Raw genomic sequence first — 16833 nt, forward strand, 5'->3', positions numbered from 1 at the left:
ATGGCACCTGGGGACATGATTTAATGGCCGTGGTGGTGTTGGGTTGATGCTTTTTCTCTATGACCTTAGAGGTCTTTTCCACCTGAAGCAATTGCCCAGGGAGGTAGTTGAGGCCCCATCCCTGGAGATGTTTAAGGCCAGGCTAGATGGGGCTCTAGGCAGCCTGCTCTAGGGTAGGGTGTCCCTGCCCATGGCAGGGGGTTTGGAACTGGCTGATTCTTGTGGTCCCTTCCAACCCTGACTGATTCTGTGAATGCTATGACTGTATGACTGAGAGCACTGCAGTAGATGTTCACATTGGTTGTCCTCTCCTGGGCTCTGCTGACAGAAAGATGTGAGGACAAGGGCATCTGAAATGCACAGATTGCTTCCTGACACTATTGGATTGCTTGGTAACCATTTGCTTAGGGCAATTACCACTAATTATTTAACAGAATTGGAAAAACAGAAAACTGATCTATAAAGGGTACCAGGGACACATTACTGTCTGATAATAGGATTTTACAAGATAGCCAAAACACACCCAGCCCAAAATGTGTCTGTCTAGATGTACAAAAAGAAATATGCTTCATTGCTACTTGTGATATTTGAAAGGGAAAAAAAAAAACACCAAAAAAAGCCCTGGGCCACACCATAGAGAGCATGAGATGAGGTTTGGGCTGATATTTATTTATGGAGTGAGCTCTTCTTGGTAATTTAGGAAGTACATAAAGTGCATCTAATTTTATCCCCCCCAGATACAGGCATGAGGTTCTGTCTGAGCTAAAATCAGCTGGGGGAGGTTTGTGGAGTTTGGGTTTGGGTTATTTTTTTGTCTAGACCATCTGTGGATGTAGTTTTGTCTTGCAGAATTACATGGACACCCAATCATAGCATGGGATGACTTGAGCCTCTTGTCCTCTCTGAGGGGGCAGGAAGGAGAAATGTTCCCATCTCACAGCTTGCATCAGATTTTTCCCTCCTCCTTGGTCAGGCTTTCTGCTTTCATATCCAGATGCTCTTCTGCCAAGTGGCCTAAGCTGAAGTCAGGTTGTGACTTTATTTTATTCTCTTTGCACATTTCATCTGTAAAAGGAGTGTAATGAAACCCATTTAGATCTCACAGCTGTGAGGGTAATTAAATTAAAAGTGGTTTTGGACTATTGGTTGAAAGAAAGTCCAAGTATTGGCTACTTTTAGTTCTGGGTTTTACTCAATTTCTGAAATTAATTAAGGTGGCAGCTTTATTTGGGACAGTGTTTGAGGGCTGGAAGCTCTTTGATATGACAGCAGACTAAGGGAGTTGGGGTTGTTCAGCCTGGAAAATAGAAGGCTTCAGAGAGACCTTCTGATGGCTTCCTCCTTTTCTTTCCATCTCCTTCCTTTCCTCTTCATCTTCTTTCCCCCATCTTCCTCCTTTCCTCTCCATATGCTCCCTTTTCTCCATCTTCCTCTTTTCATCTCCATCCTTTTCCTATCCATCTCCTTCTTTCAGCACCACCTCCCCTTTCCCACCATATCTGTCCCTTTCCCACCCTGCACCACATTCCCCCCTCTTCCCTCTAGACACATAGCACCTGGGTGTTGTTGGAGTCTTCTCCAACCCCAGGTGTGACCACTTTGCCCCCCTGCTCACTCCCCTATTTAATCAGCCCCAGGAAAGGCAGAAGCCCCAAGTTGCCCCACTGGGCAGAGGGATCCTTCTCCTGTCACTGCTGGTGAGTCCCCATGGTGCACACTGGGTGAATGGGAGTGCGATCTAAAGGCTGAGGGTCCCCAGTTATCTGGATTAGAGGCTTGATGATTACTCTAACGTCACCCATGGGTGCTGGTTGGACCTTCTTGCTTAGGCTGAGCTCCCCTCTGTTTAGCTGCTTCTTTCTGCTCACTTATGATGAGATTAAGTGCTTGGCTTAACTGGAAGCTCATGGGGGAGTAGCATTGTGCTGTCATAGAATTGTTTCAGTTGGAAGAGCCCTCTAAGATCATCAAGCCCAACCTTCAACCCAACACCACCACAGCCACTAAACCATGTCCCAAAGTGCCATGGCCACACATTGCCTGAACACTTCCAGGGATGGGCAACTCCACCACCTCCCTGGGCAGCCCAGTCCAAAACCTGACAACTCTTGCAGCAAAGAAATTGTTCCTCATGTCCAACCTAAACCTCTCCTGGCACAACTTCAGGCCATTTTTTTCTCATTCTATCACACGATGCTAGGGAGAAGAGACCAGCTCCCACCTCGCTGCAACCTTCTTCCAGGGAGTTGTAGAGAGCAGTGAGCAACTAGTCACAACTGAAGCTGCTAGTTGCTTCAGAAAGCTATGCAAAACAACTGTGTCACCAAAAATAAGGCAACTGAAATGTTAGAATACTGAGTTTGGGCTCAGCTCTCTCAGGAGGAAACTCTGAAATGGTTTTTATAGCCTTCTGGCAGTGCTGGGTTAATGCTTGGCAAAGATCTCTAAGGTCATCAAGTCCAGCTTTCAGTGAGCTCAAAAGACTTTTTATTCAGTGAGTCTAAAGCACTTTTTAAACCAAAGATCTGTGATTCTGTGATCACCTGGGATGGACATTTGTGCAGAATGCCTGGGAGACCAAAGGAAGGAGTACGGTGATGATTTCCACCCTACCTCCAAAGCTGACCATGCAATCCAACCTTTTCTAGCCATGAATTTGCACCTTGAAGAAAGGATCCAAAGCACCTGTTACCAACCATAACTAGAGAGAAAAATGTAGTCTGAGAGGTAAGGCTTTCATATGAGTGTTTTCTAACACTAGTTGTAGCATGACTCTGCTTAAGGGTTTGTTCTGATCCCCTTGCTGTGGTGCCTTAGTCACAGAAAGCCCTGATTAACTTTCTAGGCTGGTGTTAGGTTTTGGGTTTTTTTCTACTAGCTTGGCTTAAATTCTCCCCACAGATCAAGGTTGTGCTGATGTGATGGTTTGGGTGTTACCCACCCCCACACACACTTAAGATCACTCAGACTCGACTCAGCAGCTGGAAATTAAAGAATGAAGCTTTGTATTTAGAGCTTGGCACAACATACAAGCAAATGTTTACATTATATACAGCTATAGACAGAAATATACAAGTTAAAAAGTAATACAGAAACAGAACAGCCCTCCCCAAAAACAGAGTCCCCAGGAGGGGCTCCTGACCACCCTTCCACCCCTCTACCTTATCCCAGACTTTGCCTTATGTTCAAGGTAAGTTTGGAGAATCAGCCAGGGGGTTTAAGAAGAAGACAGATTAGTTCTGCAGCAAGTTAGAGAGAGAAGTGCATGCAGAGAGAGCAACTGAGTTATCTATGTTTGTGTTCTTGGGTTTATATATCTCAGCAAGCCTGTGAGTGAAGAAGACATCAGCATTGTTTTCTTTTCACAGCCTATCATCTAATTCCTCTCACTAAAATATCCCAGCTAGCCTCCAGCTAACACAGCTGAGCAGCCTCTGGGTTCTGCATTGCTTAGGGGGCATCTCATCTAGCCAAAGCCCACCACTACCAGGCTGGGAAGGCTAAGATCTTCTCCTGCAAACCACAAGATCTATATTGCAACAGGATAAAAATGATGCAGCAAATCACTACAGCTCTCTGCACTGCAGAACTGGTGCCATTCCCCTCCCTGTTCAAATTAGATTTTCATGGATCTAGCTGGTACCTGAGCTCACAGCAATCCCTTGACTAACTCCTTATACTCAGTATTTTTGGGGGTAAATAAGGGAGTCTGGTTTTGTTCTGACATTTTGAATAGAGATCATGGGATGTTAGGAGATGCCATCCCCCAAAAAGGGGGGGAAATTAGATGGATGATAAAAAATTGTATTGAAGGGTGACAATAAAGGGAAAAAGTTCTGATGAAAGGTGACTATAAAGGAAATACAAAATTTATTGCAGTCTTTAGGAAGGACAAAGATTCTACTGCAATTGATGGTGTTTGCATGATGATGGGAGTCAATATGAAGACAGTGAAGCAGGAGGTTGTAAACTGGAAGGGTAAAATCTCTGTCTGCCCCTAACCTGAGAAGTGAATAATGCCCTTCTCAGGGTTCTGCCTTGAAGAAATTTTATTGAACACAGTTTAGTGTAAAACTGGGATATCTGCATTGATGGATGCAGCTTTGGCTTCTCTGCCTTTAACAAGACCTTAACGGGAACGTCCGAGTCCTGACCCATCCGAAGGGTAGTTCAGGAGGAAGTGCAATTGCACTATAAATAATTCACTTCGGTGCCTCAGCCCCCATTCAGTGTGGCCCTTTTAATACCCCATAAACTCAAATGTACCATGCTATTTCTCTCTGTTTCAAACTGCTCTCGCAGGGCCAGCAAATGGAATAGCACCAGCAGACCATATGCTGTGGAGACCAGAGAGCGGATGAAATTGCAGCCCTGCCGACAGCCTGCTTCATTTCTCTGGCTGTAAAGTTCACATGGTGAGATGCAGCTCATTCCTTTGTCCCTCTAATGTGCTTTGAGAAAGTCTTCATGTCCCAGCCCCTACATGGGGTGAAATGTCCTCTGGACCAAGAGAGGAGAGTTTTCCCTGTGCGTTTTGGTGAGCAAAGACCATGTTGATGCTCGTCCTTCTTCCATAGCTGCCATGAAATGGCTGGGGGAAGGAGGCAGTCTCACAGGATGGACAGCTGTCCTTGCCTGAAGAACTTCTGCATGGTTATTTGTGAAGTGCTGGCCTCACAGATCTGGCAGAAGTTTGTGGCAATCGTGGAATGGTAGGGGTTGGAAGGGCCCTCAGGGGATCATTGAGTCCAAACGATTCCCTGCCAAAGCAGGATCGTCTAGAGCAGGTCACACAGGAATGCATCCACGTGGGTCTTGAAAGTCTCTAGAGGAGGACACCACAACCTCTCTGGGCAGCCTGCTCCAGGTATCCATCATGAGACCATTTCCTCTCGTTCTGTCACTTGTTCCCTGGGAGAAGAGACCAACTCCCACCTCACTCCAACCTTCTTCCAGGGAGCTGTAGAGAGCCAAAGTCTCCCTTCAGCCTCTTCTCCACAATAAACAAGCCCAGCTCCCTCAGCTGCTCCTCACCAGAGCTGTTTTCCAGACCCTTCACCACCTTTGTTGTCCTTCTCTGGACACACTCCAGCACCAAAATATCTTTCTTGTACCGAAGGCCTCAAAACTGAACCCAGCACTCAAGGTGTGACATCACCAGTGCTGAGTACAAAGTCACTCTCTCTGCAGACCCCTGAAGTTCTCACTGTGATCTGGTTTCTCCTCATTTCTCCTTTCCCTTCCTCCATATGGGTTAGTGAAGATATTTCAGGTTTACTCCTTTGTAAGGTAGAGGACAACCTGGCTTGTGGGCACCTTGAATTTACTGCTAAAAAACCCAAATGAGTTTTGCCCAAGTTATGAAACACTTGATACCTCTAAGGCTTTTGTCCCAGCTGGCAGGAGAGCTGGAATCTCCACTCTGCCTTGTACAAGTCTCCATTAAGCAGTGTGAAATTGGTCCATTTATAATTCATTCTGGGGTCTAAATCTCAGGATGATGTTGAAATGACTAGAGCTCCCTGGAAGGCAGCCAGGATTTGTCCTGCCCTTTTCTCGTTCCTGCAGAAGAAATGGATTTTCAGCACAAAAACTCAATTAGGACAGCAAAAGTGTGCTCCAGCCAGGGGAAAGGAACACTGCTCCTGGGCCCATGACCTCTTCTCAGGTCCTGTGCAGACAAGAGGCTGCTGGGCTTAGGGTCTGGTGTTGAGGAGACATCTTGAAGGATGAATTGCTTACCTTTCAGGTCTAGCCTGGTACTGCTGCTCCAAGTGTGCAGTGGCCTCTCTTATCTTAGTGTCTGATTAGTTCTTGTTTTCCCAATATCTCAAGTTATTAACTATTGCTAAAATGAGGTGTGACACTCTGGCTCTGCATGTGTTGTTTGATGGCAAACCCAGGTTAAGTTGAAGAGTAATTTCCCACCTCAAGAAGTTTCCAAATATACCAGCAACTTGGTTTCTTCAGATTGGAATGGTTTCAGTTTGAAGTTTCCCACTGCGGGTGATTTTCCCCTGCTAATGTTCCAAGCAGCCTGCAGGTTCTTCCCCCCCAAACCCTGAAAATCACTTTTTACACCCCTGAGTCCACTCCTCCCTCCAGTGCAGCATCTGCATTTAGTGCAATTCTCTCCAGAGCTATTTGTCTTGTTTATGACTGAACACAACCCTCTTCGCCACCAGTTGCTTTGCTCTGGGGCTGTTTAGCCTGCGGAAGAGCAGCCTGAGAGGGAAATCTTCTCAGTGTTCAGCAAGAGCTCTAAAGGGTTGTTGTGGAGAGTCTGCAGGCCTGAAAGCAGGCTTATTTATGCCTTGCCCTGCCTGGACATGTCTCTCTGCCTGCACCAGAGGTAAGCATATTGAGCACAAAGGGGTACAACAGACCTGGTGCCATGAAGTCAGTTGCCCAGGACACCTGATTGTGTAAGCCCCACACACCCAGCTTGTGCCTGCCTAGTCTTAGGCCCACGTGATTCCCATATTTGGAGTCCAGGCCTGTGGCTTTTGCCTAGTATGGTAAGGTTTGGCTGACTGCCAACCTGATTGGTCATTTTGGTGGCCAATGGGCTATTAACTCTTGGCCCACATTTAATAAATAGGGGTACACAGGCTCACGTGTTTGCTCCCCCACATTGCTTGCTTGCCTGCCTGTGTTCGATGAGCCCGAGTAGCCAGCATTAGACCCGTGCTCAGACAGCATGGCATCCTGCCTCTGCACCTGAGATCCTGCCTGCGTACCCCTGGAGAGAGCATCCAGAAGAAATCAGCAGCACAAGGTCAGAGACTGTCATTTCCTCTGAAACCAGAGGATTCCAGCCTCGAAGTCCACAGGCAGAGACCCTGAAGAACTGGACACTAGGCATAGGCTGTGACGTAGCCCTGGAGGGTGATTATTGATTAATCAGAATTGTGAGTAAACAGTTTAATGCCTCTCTAATTTCTGTTACCTCTGCCATACAGCAGAAAACAGCTTTCAGCCCGCCCTTGCTGGGCAAGTAGTATATGACCCCAAGTGGCATTAAGCCACAGGGAAAACCCTCTCTGTTAATAGCTTGAATGTATGCTACTTGTTATAATAATTAATGTTTGATATATACTCCCATAATATCTTCATAACCATGTAGACCAAATATTAATACTAAAGGTCAGTGGTTGGGGGTGATGAGAGTTGAAATGCTGAAGTTAATAGTTATATCTATATTTATAAAATACCCTCTCACATCAGTTCATTTCTCCCCTCCGCCACAACCGGCGTAGGTGGCAGAGTACACTTCCACGACAAGGGTGGAGGTCATGAGGAAGGGGCCAGACTCTTTTCACAGAAACATTCAGGTTGGAAAAGCCCCTCAGGATCACCAAGTCCAACCCATATCCCTACTCTACAATATGCACCCTAAAGCATTGCATCCAAATGACTTTTAAGCAGACTCAGGGTTGGTGACTCCACTGTCTTCCTGAGCAGCCCATTCCAATGCCTGACCATTCTTACTGGGAAAAAAAACGTTCTTGACATCCAGTCCAAGCCTGCCCAGTGGCAGCCTGGGGACGTTGCCTCTTGAAGCTGTTCCTCCCTGGAATTTGCCTCTTTTCTGTGGTGCTCAGTGACAAGACAAGGAGCAGTGGGTGCTAGCTGGAATCCAGGAGGTTCCATCTCAACAGGAGGAGAATTTGGTATGAGGGTGCTGGAGCAGGCTGCTCAGAGAGGTTATGGAGTCATCTTCTCCAGAGAAATTCCGAGCCCTGCTGCACATTGTGATCCTGGGTGGCCTGCCATGTGTGACCCTGCTTTAGCAGGGGGATTAGACAGGATGGTTTCCAGAGGTTCCTTCTAACCCACATCATGCCATTAATGACAATCCATAGAATCACAGAATCAATCAGGTTGGAAGAGACCTCCAAGATCATCCAGTCCAACCCAGCACCCAGCCCTGTCCAGTCAACCAGACCATGGCACCAAGTGCCTCATCCAGTCTGCTCTTGAACACCTCCAGGGATGGTGACTCCACCACCTCCCTGGGCAGCCCATTCCAATCCAACATCTGTAGATGCAGCTGCCATGATCTGTAGTGTGACAGAGACGAGATGGCAGCACCCTTGAGTCAAGAGGATTCGGGCACTTTGAAGAGGAGAAAATGTATCTGTTTAGAGCCAGACAGGGAATCAGAAAGGATGGTGATGAAAAGAGTTGGGATTTTAATTGTCTTGTAGTGGGAGGAAATATGGAAAAGTAAGTCTGTGCTCTGCCAGGGAGTTGTGCTGCATGTTCAGGCTTGGTTCCACCACTGAGTTGGTCTATGGCAGCCCTCTGGCCGATGGTATGGCTGAGGCCACCATGGACATGCCTGCCACCTCTGAGCAGCTGAGTGCACGGGTACCTACACCAGGTTAGCCAACTCATCTGGAAGGCTGTGCAAACCCTGAGCTGACTGCCAGCCCTGTAGGGACACCTGAATTTTGCAAGCCACTCTGTCCTGCTTTCTAGCAGCAGCACTTTCTAGCACTTTGCTTTCTTTCCTGCAGCTTTACTTTAAGTTTTGGGGTCAAACAGGTCCCAGATGTCCCTTGACCCAGCATGCTTCCCTCCACTTCTGTGTCAGAAGCCCTGAATGTCACATCCTGTTGTTGCAAAGAGATAAATCACTGCAGGGGCGGCGGGAGGCACGATTAATGTCCTGTCGTTGCTGGATGGCAGCAGGTTTTTGGCATGTTGAGGCAAGCAAGTCCTGTAATGGCTTAATGCCCCTTTGCTCATAAAGCTTAACATTAACCACATGCTTAATAAATTTGTTCCCTCAGAGGAGGGCCTGGAGTGAGTGACTGAGAGCTGGGCTCTTCTAGGCTCTGCACCTTTACCAGCTTACTGGGGAAAAGTCATTTAAATGTCTCCAGTATGTAAGGTTACCCAGCTGTAAAATTGGGTATCATAAGGCTTGCTTACTTTACAGCTCAGGTTTAATTCAGCAGTGTTTGTTGTGTGGTGCCAGACCTTGTCTAGCAGTTATAATAGGGAAGGGGTTATAAATGGGCAGCAAGGAGGGCTGTCCATCAGCAAAGTCATTGTTGGAAGGGAAATCCAGCTGGATTTGGGATGCAGCAATCAAACAGCCACTGACAGGATCAGGTAATTCTCTTTCCTCTAAAATGTAACCTTCCAGGTAACGAGAGGAAGGTGTTGGGAAGGGAGTGGGTGTAGCAGAAGCACAGGTGTTGGCAGCTGCCTGGAGCTCTGCAGAGCCCTGTGTGCCAGATACACTGTCCAGTCCCACCACCCATTGCTGTGATGTGTTTATTCCAACCAGCATGGAGGGGAGACCTTGAAGGGCAGCATCACAGAATCATAAAGGATGGAAAAGGCCTCTTGGGCTATCGAGTCCATCAACCCAACACCATGCCCACTAAGCCATGTCCTGAAGTGCCACATCTAAGCATGTTTTGGACACACTCCAGCACTTCAGTGTCCTTCTTAGAGTGAGGCCTCCAAAACTAAACCCATTATTTGATGTGTGACCTCATCAGTTCTCAGCACAGGGAGGCAACCACTTCCCTGGTCCTGCTGGCCATGCTATTGCTGGTGCAGACCAGCATGCTGCTGGCTGCTTGGCCACCTGGGCACGCTCTGGCTCATGTTCAGACTGCTGTTGACCAGCACTTTCCCACCAGGGAGGTACAAGCCACTCTGCCCTGAGCCTGGAGTATTTTTAGGGTTGTTGTGGCCAAAGTGGCACTTGGCCTTGTTGAATCTCATGCAAGTGGTCTCAGTTCAGCAATCCATGCAACCCAGATCCCCTCTTCAGTGCTTTCCTACCCTCGAGCAGATCTCATTTCCACACAGTTTGGTGTCATCTGCAGAAAGAGTAGAGCAGAAATGGAGTGGTGGGTTGGGAACCCCTGCTGCTGTGCACTCATCTGGACCACAGAAAAACCTCCCAATACACTTATTTGAGCTCTGCTGCCCTCAGGCAGCTTCACTGTGCTGAACAGCCCCATAGAGCAGAGCTCATGTTTGCTTTGAAGTGCACACATTTGTCACCTGCGTGGGTGATTTATCACATGAAGCACATTCAAAGAGTGTGGGACACGGTTTGTCCTGCCATGAGGCTTTTTGTTTAGGTTTCTCTGGTTTTTGCCTGCCTGCACACATGAGGTGAGGGTCACTGTGGTATTTATGGGCACTGGGGTTTCACTGGAGGACCTTGGGCTTTATTAAACTTCTCTCTGTTATGTTGAAGGTTGAAGAATAGCCAAGCTGGGCCCCATCTGTTTGGTGCATAGAAAAAGTCCTCTCCTCAAGGTGTTGAGAGCCCCCAGAGTGGTAGCAATAGGGCGATGAGGAACACATTGCCTTGAATACAGGGGAGAGCAGAGAAGCATGAGGTGTGGAATTTGGATGTGCCATTGCCAGACAGAATAGGCTTACACTCTACTTTCCAGCACAGGCAAGCAAATGCACTGGGAGCAGCTACTGAGCACCCACCCTTGTTTTTCTGCATCCCTAAGGTGGAGATCTTTAATGTCATTAATCAGGAGGTCCATATGAAAACCCAGTTTTGTTTGCACCAGGGATGGCATGGAGTGAACACTGCCCAAGCCACCCCATCCCCACGTGGCTGCTGCCTGCAGAATGAACAGCTTTTCCAGTGTTTTAACCAAAGATGTTCAGTCTCTAAGTTGCTCAGTAAGCTGGGGATAGGACTACATGGCCTATAAAGGTGCCTCCCAACCTAGTGCATTCTATGATATGGAAGCCCTGAGACCAAGTAGCTCTTTTCATTCCTGAACACTTCTGTGTCTGTCCCACCCTAAGCATTTTATTTCTTCACCTGGTTTGCTCAGAGTAACACCTTGCTCCAGCAGGATGTTTCATGTTTGTGAGCCATGTGCTGTTTGAATCACTTGGTGTGAGTTGTATCAGTGTCCAGAAACCACAGATGTTTAAAGTCACAAGTATCAGCTCATTCAGGAGATCTGGAGGAGGCATTCCCAGAGGAAACCATCCTTCTGTCACTGTTTCTCCAGGGCATTCAGTGACTGCTTGCACTTACTGTAGAGCATGATACTTCTTTTTGAGTGCTGAATTTCATCTTCCAGTACAGAGCTCTTGTGTTAGGAGAGTGTGGCCCACTTCTGAAAACTGAAGGGCTTCCAAGGACTTCAATTAAATCTGACTTCTTAAAGAGTCTCCTCTGCTAAGGGTCGTGTCCTACATTTTGCTGCTTCAGCCTTCCTAGGTGGAGAGTTCTGCTGGGAGCCAGCAGCCATGCTGACTGTGACAGCTCTTTTTTTAACCCTTTCAAATACCTTCTCCTCATCTCAATCTTCCCATCACACTTTGATATAAGCTGGTGACTGATACAGGCCCAGGATGGAGCAGCAAGTCCCACCAGTGCCCTGTGTTTTCACAGGATCATAGAACCAGTCAGGGTTGGAAGGGACCACAAGGAGCATCTAATTCCAACCCCCTTGCCATAGGCAGGGACACCCTACCCTAGAGCAGGCTGCCCACAGCCTCAGCCAGCCTGGCCTTAAACACCCCCAGGGGTGGGGCCTTAACCTCCTCCCTGGGCAACCCATTCCAGGCTCTCACCACTCTCATGCTCAACAACTTCCTCATCACGTCCACTCTGACTCTCCCCACCTCCAGCTTTGCTCCATTCCCCCCAGTCCTGTCACTCCCTGAGAGCCTAAAAAGTCCCTCCCAGCTTTTTTGTAGCCCCCTTCGGATACTGAAAGGCCACAAGAAGGTCACCTGGGAGCCTCCTCTGCTCCGGCCTGCACAGCCCCAACTCTTTCAGTCTGTGCTCACAGCAGAGCTGCTGCAGCCTCTGAGCATCCTCCTGGCCCTGCTCTGGACACACTCCAGCATCTCCACATCCTTCTTGTAATGGGGACTCCAGAACTGGCTGCAGTACTCCAGGTGGGGTCTCAGCAGAGCTCAGTAGAGGGGAAGAATCCCCTCCCTGGCCCTGCTGGCCACACTTCTGCTGCAGCCCAGGCTCTGCTTGGCTTTCTGGGCTGCAAGTGCACACTGCTGGCTCCTGTTGAGCTTCTCATCAAGCAGCAACCCCAAGTCCCTCTCCTCAGGGCTGCTCTCCAGCCACTCACTGCCCAGCCTGGATTTGTGCTTGGCATTGCCTGACCCAGATGCAGGACCTTGCACTTGTTCTTGTTGAACCTCCTGAGGTTGGCTTGTACCCACCTCTGCAGCCTGTCCAGGTCCCTCTGGATGGATCCCTGCCCTCCAGCCTGTCTGCTGCACCACACAGCTTGGTGTTGTCAGTAAACTTGCTGAGGGTGCACTCAGTGCCTCTATCCACGGCACCCACAAAGATGTTGAACAAGCCCTGTGGTGGGGACAATGCAGAGTCCTGAAAGCTGCTGGCAGGCACACACTGCAGGGCTGGGCTTGGACAAAGCTCACCAGCTCCTGAGTAAATGACCTTCAGCCAAAGCTCCCTCTCATGTGTGCAGCCAGGTAGGAAAAAAGATGGGGAACGGATAAGAAAACGACAGAGTAAATAAGCAGACCTAAAGAACAAGTTTAAATTCAGGCAGGGCTCAGATTTCTATCTGTGAGCACAATGCATTTCATTGAGCAAAGGGCAAGGTAAAGAACAGGGTTGGTTTGTTTCTGCAAGCGTAGCACACTGGATGTGGAAATCAGTCAGCAGCCTCTCGAGCATGAGAGCAGGGCTGGGAGAGTGGAGAGGCTTCCTCTGGTAAAACAGAAAATGATTTCTTAGCTGAACCTTGTCCACAGGGACCAGCTTCTGGTGCTCACCAAGCTTTCTCTGCCCCATGGAGATGCTGAGAATGGTACAGTGAACAAGGAGCTTCAGCTGTGTCCACAGGCATGGAAACAAGCAGGGATGCCCAGCTGTACCAGCAGCATATGCCCGGCCAGGGTGGTGCCCAAGAGATGGCTTAAAATCAAGGGTAATGCCAGAGTTGGGAATGGGCTGAATAATATTGCAGCCAAAAGCAAGAGCCATGGATCTCTGACCAATGCTTCCTTACAGTGTTTCTCTCAGCATATTACTTAATCATGGAATGATTTTGGTTGGAAGAGACCTTTAAGATCATCAAGTCCAATCATTAACTCAGCACTGCCAGGTCACCACTTAGCCATGTCCCTCAGTACCTACATGGAGTTTAAACTCCTACAGGGATGGGCAATCCACCACTGTTCTGGGAGGTCTGTTCCAGGGATTGACAACCTTTTGGGGGCAGAAATTGTTCCCATGTCCAACCAAAACCTCCCCTGGAGCAACTTGAGACCATTTGCCCTGTCCTGTCACTCATTTCTTGGGAGAAGAAACTAACCCACACCTGGCTGCAACCTCCAGAGAGGTGTGCCCTCAGCCTCCTTTTCTCCAGGCTGAACAACCCCAGTTCCCTCAGCTGCTCCTCGTGAGATTCCCACTTAAAGCTGCTGCTCTCCACAATTTCTCCATCCTTATTTATTTTGAACATTGCTTAATGTTTTTCTTCCCATCCCCCTGACCTTCCACTCCTCTGAATTCTGTTTGCCCTTCACAAGTGGCGTTTGAAAGCCCACTCCTACCTCCAAATCTGTCCATGCTGCTCATCCCATTTCCTGGAGCTTCCCAGAGCACTGCAGAACCTTTGGCCAGCCTCACCACAGCGTCTGCAGCCTGGCTGTTTCCTCCTCCCTGCCCAGCAGGGACCAGCAATGCTCAGGAACAGGTTGTCAGAGGTGAAACCCAAACTTCTGTGCACTCTCCATAAGTGTTAATGAACCTTGTAAAGAAAATGCTCACCCAAGTATGTCGAGCCCCAGCTGCTCTCCCCAGGGATGATAACCTGCCAGAGACTGAACACTGTGTGATGAAGAATTCTTTATTTGCTGGAGCTCCTGGAAATATACAGGAGGGGATGTAAAGGGACAGGCTTGCAAAGAGATTGCTACCCTGGGGAACTAGACTCCTCCTTACACAGTGCTGCTCCATTGCTTTGCTTCTATTTCTGATTTTCTTTTTTTCTCTGCTTCTTTTTGTCTTCTCCTTTTTGTCTCCTCTTCTTTTTGTCTTCTCCTCTTTTTTTTCTCCCCCTCTTCTTTTTTTCTCCCCTTCTTTTTTTTTCTCCCCTTCTTTTTTTTTTTCTCCTCTTCTTTTTCTCTCTTCTTTTTTTTCCTCCCCTTCTTTTTTTTTCTCCCCATTTTTTTTTTCTCTCCTTCTTCTTCTTTTTTTCCTCCTCACTCCCCTTTTCTCTTTTTTCTCCCCTTGCCTTTTAAACCTGGACACTACCCCTAATCCCTCTGCAGCTTTTTTTTTATTATTATTTTCAGAAGGAGAACAGAGTTTTATCCAGAGCATCCCTCAGGGAGGAATCCTCCCCAAAGCCAGGTTCATGAATTGGTTTGTGATCCCACTGAGGCAGAAGCAAGTTTCCAGGAGTGAACCTCAAGTGCACTGCTGGAGGAATTCAGAATGTTTTTCTCTCCCTTGGTTCACCTTTGCTGACATAAGCACCATAGCAGCTGTGTTTGGAGCGACCACAGACAGCACTTGGAGTTGAGCTGAGCTGAAGGCTGAGGATACAGTCTACAGCAGCAGAGGTTTTGAGGCTTTCACTGCAGCAAAGACATTGAGGTGCTGAAGTGAATCCACAGAAAAGCAACAAAGCAGGAGAAGTGTCTGGAGAACAGGGCTGGTGAGGAGCAGCTGAGGGAAATGGGGGTGTTTAGCCTGGGGAAAAGGAGGCTGAGGGGAGACCTCATAGCTGTCTACACCTCCCTGACAGGAGACTGGAGCTAGGTGGTGGTTGGTCTCTTCTCCCTAAGAACAATCAATAGAACAAGGGGGATTGACCTTAAGTTGCACTAGGAGAGGTTTAGGCTGGGTATTAGAAGAAACTTCATGACTGAAAGGATTCTCAGATGCTGGAACAGGCTCCCTAGGGAGGTGCTTGAATTCCTGACCCTGGGGGTGTTGAAAAGCTGCAGAGATGTGATGCTGAGGGACAAGGTTTAGCCACAGAGGTGACAGAGTTAAATAGTGGTTGTACTTGATCTTTGAGGCCATTTCCAACCAAAACACTTCTAAGATGCATTCATCTGAGGTGCAGATGGCAACTCCAGAGACATAAGCAAAACCAGATATAAGAAAGGGGTGAAACTGAGGGAAAAAAATCTCTCTCTCTCAAAGTCAATCACTGAAATGCTAAGGTGAAGCAGCTAATACAGTTACTTATTACACACATAGTAATTATACTTCCTTATAGGTACTAATAATCTAATTACATCTAATTAATCTAGTTAGTTACATTAATCTAATTACTAATAAACTAATACTAATTACATTCAAATTCACACTGCTAGCCTGGCTGCTCACAGCTGGCTTGGTGAGTATCTGTTGTGTAAGTTAAGATTCACAAATTGCAGTGGGTTGGAAGAGACCCTCACAGGTCATCTTGTTCAACCCCCTTGCAGTCAGCAGGAGCACCTCCAACTAGAGCAGCATGCCCCCAGTCACATCAAGTCTGCTTTTGAATGTCTCCAGGGATGGGGACTCCTCCACCTCATCCTTAGGCAAACCTGTTCCAGTATTTCACCACTTTCACTGTGAAGAACTTCCTTCCAATGTCCAATCTAAATCGTCCCTGCTCCTGTTTCAAACCACTGGTCCTCTTCCCATCACCACAAACTCTTCCAAGCAGCCCCTCCTGGCCTTCCTGTGGGTCCCCTTCAGATACTGAAATGTCTTTTCTAGAGCCTCCTCTTCTTCAGGATGAACAGCCCTGGTTCTTTCAGCCTGTCATCATAGGAGAGTTGCTCCTGTGACCCTGCTCTGGACCCACTCCAACAGGTCTATGTCTGTCTTGTATTGAGGGTCCCATAGCTGGACACAGACCTCCAAGTGAGATGAACACCTTCATCTGAGGCTGTGCTGTAGGGAAGGGTTGTGTTCTTAGAAGCCACTCCCTACTTTCTCCCTTCAAATGAATGATTCTCATGTAATACTTAAGACAATGGGAAGCATTTTACTTCTCAGAGCAAAGAAACTGCTCCAGCTTTGTATTTCAGGGAGGCTTTTTTTGGCATTACAAAGGATTTACTACCACTGGTGACTTATTCATAGTTATGAAGTGCCATTGCTGTCATCTTTGCAGTGGGTATTGCTATAAAAAGAGGGGATGTGCCACTTGTTTGTGGGTTTGTTTCATTTTAGTAAATTGCAAGCCATGATTTAAGTTCCTGCATTCAGCTTTGTTCCTGTCTCCCAGTAGGATAATGCAATCAACAATACCTACTACCACTTCCAGTTTTAAAGCAGGATGGATGAAGCAACTCTGCTGTACAAAGTGAAATTAAATACATATATTGAGTGTGGATTTTTTTTTTTTTTTTAGCAGCAAATGGATATTATTTAAAACCAGAACCAAAGATGAGAGATCCCAAAGGTGAGTTACTGACTCTTCAAATTCCCTGGCAGAAAATGAATGGATACCCTTTCGATGAGGTGCATGCTGATCTTTCTCCTGTGGGTGGAGTGCCCCTGGACTATTTGTGAGCCTGAAAAGGGCACTGAGCTCCTTTGGCTCAGGAAAGCTGATGTAACACCTGGCTGGGGATCACTGAATGAGCTTTAACACAGCTTGAATGCATTTGATAGCTCCTGTGTTTAAAATTTGCTCAAGTAACCATATGCTGAGAACTTCCCCAAATGCTACTTTCTCTTCTTTTGGGGCTGTTTTGAAGCTTGTAAGAAAATGACAGCCTAATGGTGTGACCCCCAACTACTCCAGACTGTGCCAAGCATATTGTAGCCAGTTACTCAGTGGTGACCCAAAACACATGGAAAGAGTGGGAGTG

General features: G+C 47.6%; 1 long non-coding RNA gene across 2 annotated transcripts; it reads left to right on the forward strand.

Moving 5' to 3' along the window:
* The first annotated feature begins 1661 nt into the window (after window positions 1-1661).
* Window positions 1662-16452, forward strand: LOC135185504 (uncharacterized). Of its 2 annotated transcripts, none has more exons than XR_010306515.1 (4): window positions 1662-1697; window positions 2649-2727; window positions 4303-4415; window positions 16371-16452. It is a non-coding gene; the product is annotated as an uncharacterized LOC135185504 (long non-coding RNA). The 2 variants fall into 2 exon arrangements; XR_010306516.1 differs by lacking the exon at window positions 16371-16452 and adding an exon at window positions 12760-12929.
* The last annotated feature ends 381 nt before the right edge of the window (window positions 16453-16833 follow it).

This window comes from Pogoniulus pusillus, chromosome 22 (genome assembly GCF_015220805.1).
Source record: "Pogoniulus pusillus isolate bPogPus1 chromosome 22, bPogPus1.pri, whole genome shotgun sequence".
Classification (NCBI taxonomy): Eukaryota; Metazoa; Chordata; class Aves; order Piciformes; family Lybiidae; genus Pogoniulus; species Pogoniulus pusillus.